We start from the raw sequence: 6,000 nt of genomic DNA, 5'->3' as shown, positions 1-6,000 counted from the left end.
CTACAAGAGTAGTATGTCAGGATCTAGTCTAATTGTCTAAAATTTTTCCTTCTCCCACCGCTTCATCTTCCATAAGATCTTCTTCAGGCTTTTCCTCAGGATCATCAACCAAGGTGGCCAACGCATACTGAAGATGATTAACATGGTTGTGCAACTGGTTGTTTTGAGTAGTCAAGGCCTGCACTGAACTCTGCAGCCCTTGGATGGTTGCCTCATCTTGATGACGGCGTTGGTTTTCTATCACCATAATCTGTTTAATTTGGGCCTGGAGTGACTGGGCTTCCTTTAGCATCTGCTCACGTAATTCGTGCAGTTCATGGACTATTGTCTGAGAAGCCTCTAGTTTGTTCTTGGTCATCTCATGTATTTCTTCTGAGTTGAGATAGTATGCAAACCTTTGTACGTAAGCCTGAAGATGGTCCTCGACTTCTTTTAACTCATGTTTCTCCTTCTTCAAGTCTTCAGTATGCCAAGTCTTTGGCCAACAATTGCTCTTGATGTTCTTGTTTCTCTTCATAGAGTTGAGCTCTAAGGTTTGCTATATATCGCAATCTCGTGTTCGTTGAGAGCGAGATCGCGCATACGTTAGGCTATTCCAGCACGAATATGGAGAGCCATTTCCTGAAATAAAACAAATGGAAGGCTTAGCACAATAGAAAGAGATCAATAATGATAAAAAAAAATATTTTTATACAAGGCTCGAGTAAGGAGATATTTTTGGAGAAAATTTCCAATAAAAGAAAGTTCGGGAATTTTTTATCCGAAACCAAAAAATATAAAAAATCATAGTTAAGAGAATGGCGTGTACAGAGATTGAGTTGCTGTTAACCTTCTCCAAGGATTTTCATCCAATAATCACTTGATAAAAGGAAAAAAATGGCCACACATTTTCACCGAAATTTGGGTTAGCTTTCAGGGACTTCCGAAAAAATACCAGACTCGGTTTGAACCCAAAAGGGGCGGCTACCACAAAGGATAAATATAAGATAAAACACATACGCTCCATAGATCGGCTTCTCTACCTTATGACCTGTGTAAAACTTCTAGTGCAACAAGGTTTTAAATTGGGAGATCACATTCGAGAACATAAGAGAGTAAATTATACTTCCATACAAATATATAGAAAGCAACAGGTAACACACATAAAGGTTAACGTAGGTGTATTCCAAATATATATGAAGTTGATGTTGATTTCGGTTCAGTGAAGCAATATAAAAAATTGTGAAGACGGTCCTATTTTGATATAGGTTGAATATGTACCATTCTTTTGCATAATTAACATGTATATATAGGATCTGAAAAGAAATTAAATTGAAGTAGAGATTATGCATATTTTATTTTAAATCGGTATCAAATATAGGTTTTAAATGAAGTGCGTAAAAAATGAAAAGTAAAGAAACAAAAACAAAAAACAAAAAAAATGAGCCCCGTGAATGTAGGCAAGTAATCGAGACTCATTTATAATCATGCAGAGGTCAAACTTTGTTTTAAGAAAACATCATGGCTCAAAATGAGCTTAAGAAATATAAAGCATAAATTTTAATAGCTATTTATTTTATTAAAACCGAAATATTTTTTTGCAAATAAATATAATATTCTTACTTTAATTTGTAATTTTATTAAAACAAATTTACTTGATTCCTTTATATTTTTTTGCCAAATATATAAATCAAATATCGAAGTTATTATTATTATTTTTATCTAATACTTGGATCTTGAGATAACAACGAATATGTGAACAATCATATATAGATTTTAACAAAAGAGGTAAAAGATTAACAAATAAAGCACCAGACAAGGAGGCAAGTAATCAAACTGATTCTAGCTGAACTCTTGAATCTATGATCTTGATGCATTTATAATCGAGTTGAACTAAAGCTTTATTTAAATAATATATTCATGACTTACGAGCTTATTCATATTTTATCGAATCTAAATTAGCTTAACAAATATAAAGCTTAAATTTAAATAGCTATTAAAATTTGAATTAAATGTAGGGAAAATAGTATTCTTAGTTAAATTCATAATTTTAGTCTAATAAATAAATTTTGTAAATTATTTTATAATTGTTATAAATAAAAGTTTAAAATATAAAAATAAGATATATATATATATATATATATAATCTAACAGATGATTAATTAGCCTACGAAAGAACCTTTGAAGGATATAATATAAGTTTTAAAAAGAGAATAAAAATTAATAAATAAAGGCACATACAAGTAGGCAAGTAATCGAGGTGAGCTGAGCCGAACCGAATTATCGAGTATTTGAGTTTGATGTATTTATAATCAAGACGAGCTCATTTTTTGTTTAAAGAATATATTCATGGCTCACGAGTTTCTTTGAGTTGTTGTCAAGCCTAAATGAGATTAAGAAATATAAATCATAATATAAATTGTCATCTAATAATTAAAAATTTATTATATATTTAGAATAAAAATATTGTATTCTTTTTAAGTTCGTAATTTATTTCTAATAAATAAACTTAATAGATTTTTTATATTTGTTATAAATAAAAGGGTTAAATATATAAAGCAAATATAAAAACTATCATTTTTTTTCTAATATTTGACTCATGAGCTTACTAACAGACATTTTAATGATAAAATATATATTTTAAAAGAAGAGGAAGAAATAGATAAATAAAGCCACGTACAAGTAGGCAAGCAATCGAGCTTAGCCGAGCCAAACTCTAGAATCTTTGAATTTGATGTGTTTATAATCGAGTCGAGCTCAAAATTTTAATATATTCATGGCTTGTTAAAATTGTATTATATTTCTAGGGAAAAAAATTATATTCTTATTATTTGTAATTTTATTATAATAAATGAATTTAATACATTCATCTATAATTTAGATGATTTTTTTCATATCAAAGATGTGTGTGTTGTAAGAAATAGAAACTTTATTTGTTTGTACATTTTTTTAAAAAAAAAATTATACTTCAGAATTTCAAAATCGTTAGTTCATTATACATTTAGTCAAATATAAGTTTTCAGTTGAATCAATAATAATAAGCATAGATAGAAAATCCAATTTAAAATATTGATATCTTATGTTAAATTATAGATTTATTTATCGTACATCTGTTATGGGAAAAGTTAAATATAAACAAAGTAATTGGAATTTCCAAAATAACTAAAGTTATTTGTTTAAAACATACGTATATACTAATGCAACTTTTATTGGTTAAAGTAAATCGAAATTTTTGTACTTTTGCATCATTAATGTAAAACTTATAGTTAAACGATTTTTTTAATAAATCCACTACAAGAAAAACTGATGTTTAACGATGTTTTAAATCGTTGAAGAATCTTCACAATATTAAAATTAGTGATAGTTTTGCGATGATATTTTTGAATGGTGTATTTTGTCTCTTACTTTTCTGACATTTTTTTTGTAGATCGTTGTTAGAATAAACAACAATTTCATTAGTTCGTTTTTTTATTGTCGAAAAAAATGGATAAGCAGCCATTTTTTATAGTCGAAAAAAATGGATAAGCAGCCGGGCGGTAAAGTGACAAAGGTTTTGGAAATTTAATAGTTATTTTGTGAGGCCCAGTTACTCTAATGACAATTAATGATCAAACAATAATTGTTTGACTTAAAACTGCAGCGGAAAAAGGTTTAAAATACTTTAAAACAGACCTCAGAACTTAGAAAAATTTCGGCATGACCTCCCCGTAAATAGGACATCCCAAAAAACTCAAGCAGCAATTTATATCAAAATTTACAACAACCTATAGCCGCACTGGCCAGGACTAAACAGAAATTAAAACTTACCAAATACTCATCAGATCATAAATATCACAAAGTCGACTCAGAACATCACAAAGCAATCAAATACTACTACAGATACACGGGGCATCTCCCCGGCAAATAAAGTACAATACAAGTCTGAAACAAACTCAAGACATACATATAGACTATCTGGGAGACTCCACTGAACAGAACCAAGCAATCCAACCTCAATCCCGAGCTCCACTGGCGGAACCTCGGTTTGATGGTGCAAAACGACTAGGGAGATCTACCATGGTGCCCAAAAAGCAACCACAGCAGCCCCCCCCCAGTAAACAACTGAGGTTGGGATTCTGGTATGAAACAGTTCAACAATAACAACAATAACATAAATCATGCATAATCATATAATGAAATGTAATATGCAATGCATGAAAGACTCAACGAATAATCGGGATAACAGGAGCCAACAAACGGTACGATAACAACTGGAATAATGCTCGAGCAACAACACAAGGGAGCTACATCGTCATGCAGCTAAACCGCCCTGCCAAGTATGCGAGGTATGCCAAGCTGTGCTGAATAACACCCCTGACTCGGCCTCCATACAGCTGATACGATATAACAGGATGGCACAACAAAAGGAACTAGATGACACAATCCCAGCGCTCACCTCAAAAGGCTGCACTAACCACGGGATTGTTCAATCACATCTACGGTCTCATGTGTATAGGCCTATCAGCCACACAATGATCTCGAGATAAACAACAGTGCCAGATAACAACGGATATCAACAATGGGCTAACAAGAACGATAGGGCTCAACATGAATGTCATAACAGTATGCCCGATGCTAAATGCCAATAATATGTCACAATAATAAACATAGATCACAACGAAGACATTTAACAATTTCAAACAGCCAACAAGTCATACACCAGATCAATGTAACACAGAATGGCAATTAAACATAATTTATGTTTTACCGTCGTATGTTACCGATCTGTAACATACCTATACCAACTTGACAATCCAATAACAACTTCACTTCAAGACCCTTGGCCTAAACAAAGCAACAATAAACCGATCATGAACTACATTCCATACCAATGTCCAATTTGGCACAAAAGAGCATAAAATTCGTATCTTGCTCAATATTAACTCAAATCAATATCCGCCAATTGGAAATGAAAGATAATCAAATATCTAACTTTTTCTAGAAGAAACCATCTTCCAAATCTCAGTATATTAATCCCAGAATTTTCAAGAACACACTGCCACTCAACAGATTTTCGGACAGAATTCTCCTACTGAGCAGTTTCGGAAAAATGAGCATAACTTGCTCAATTCTTAATGGAATTTAACGAATCTTATATCATTACAAAGATAACACATAGTATACAACTTTCTTTTCAATCACAAGTCCAGAATCCGAGCGGTTAATTGACAAAAACTCGAATTACAGTAGGTGTCCTGCACAGCACCATTTCAGAATTCGATTTGACACATTTTGGTAAAAAAATCATATCAATTCCGTTTCTTATCCGAATTTGATGATTCCAGCGGCTATAGAAAGCTAACAAACAGTGCTACAAGTTTTTTAAGTCATTTCTACACATTCAAATTGTAAAAATCGCAGCAACACCAAAACTCTCACCCCAAAACCGGAAGAATTCGCGCAGAAATAGAGCACCGGAAGAGCAGCTTTGATCTACCAGAATCCTTACTCAAACTTCGCGATTTCTGACTTGAATCGAAACCTAGGATGTTAGGAAGACACCCCTTCAGACTGATTGAGATTTGGACACCGGACGGAGGAGATAACGCAACTTTCCCGCAGCTGCTACATGTGTTGCGAAAATTGTGTTGAGGGAAATGGGTTTTCTTCTTCTCTTTTTCCTTTTTCCTTCTTTTAAAGGTAAGTTGTGTGTATGTATATGTATATATATATATTGTATATTTGGTTACTCAAATAGTAACTCAAGCTCATTTATCCCGGTCTGAATTTATTTTGCTCTCGTGTGTTATTTAAACTCTATATGTATTTTTTTTATATCGTTTTAACTCCAATATTCTAAAATACATTTTTTTAACACACTTCTAGAATTTATTTTGCATAAATAATTATTTTAATTTACAACTCAATAATTATTCTAATTATGCCAAATTACCGGATAATTAATTACAGGGCCTTACATATTTGGAGCATGCCAGACTAACAAGCCTGGTGCAAAAGATTTATATGGTCTACATAAACTGT

Source organism: Primulina tabacum, chromosome 11 (assembly GCF_025594145.1).
Source record: "Primulina tabacum isolate GXHZ01 chromosome 11, ASM2559414v2, whole genome shotgun sequence".
Classification (NCBI taxonomy): Eukaryota; Viridiplantae; Streptophyta; class Magnoliopsida; order Lamiales; family Gesneriaceae; genus Primulina; species Primulina tabacum.
Note: the sequence above shows the minus strand (reverse complement) of the source record.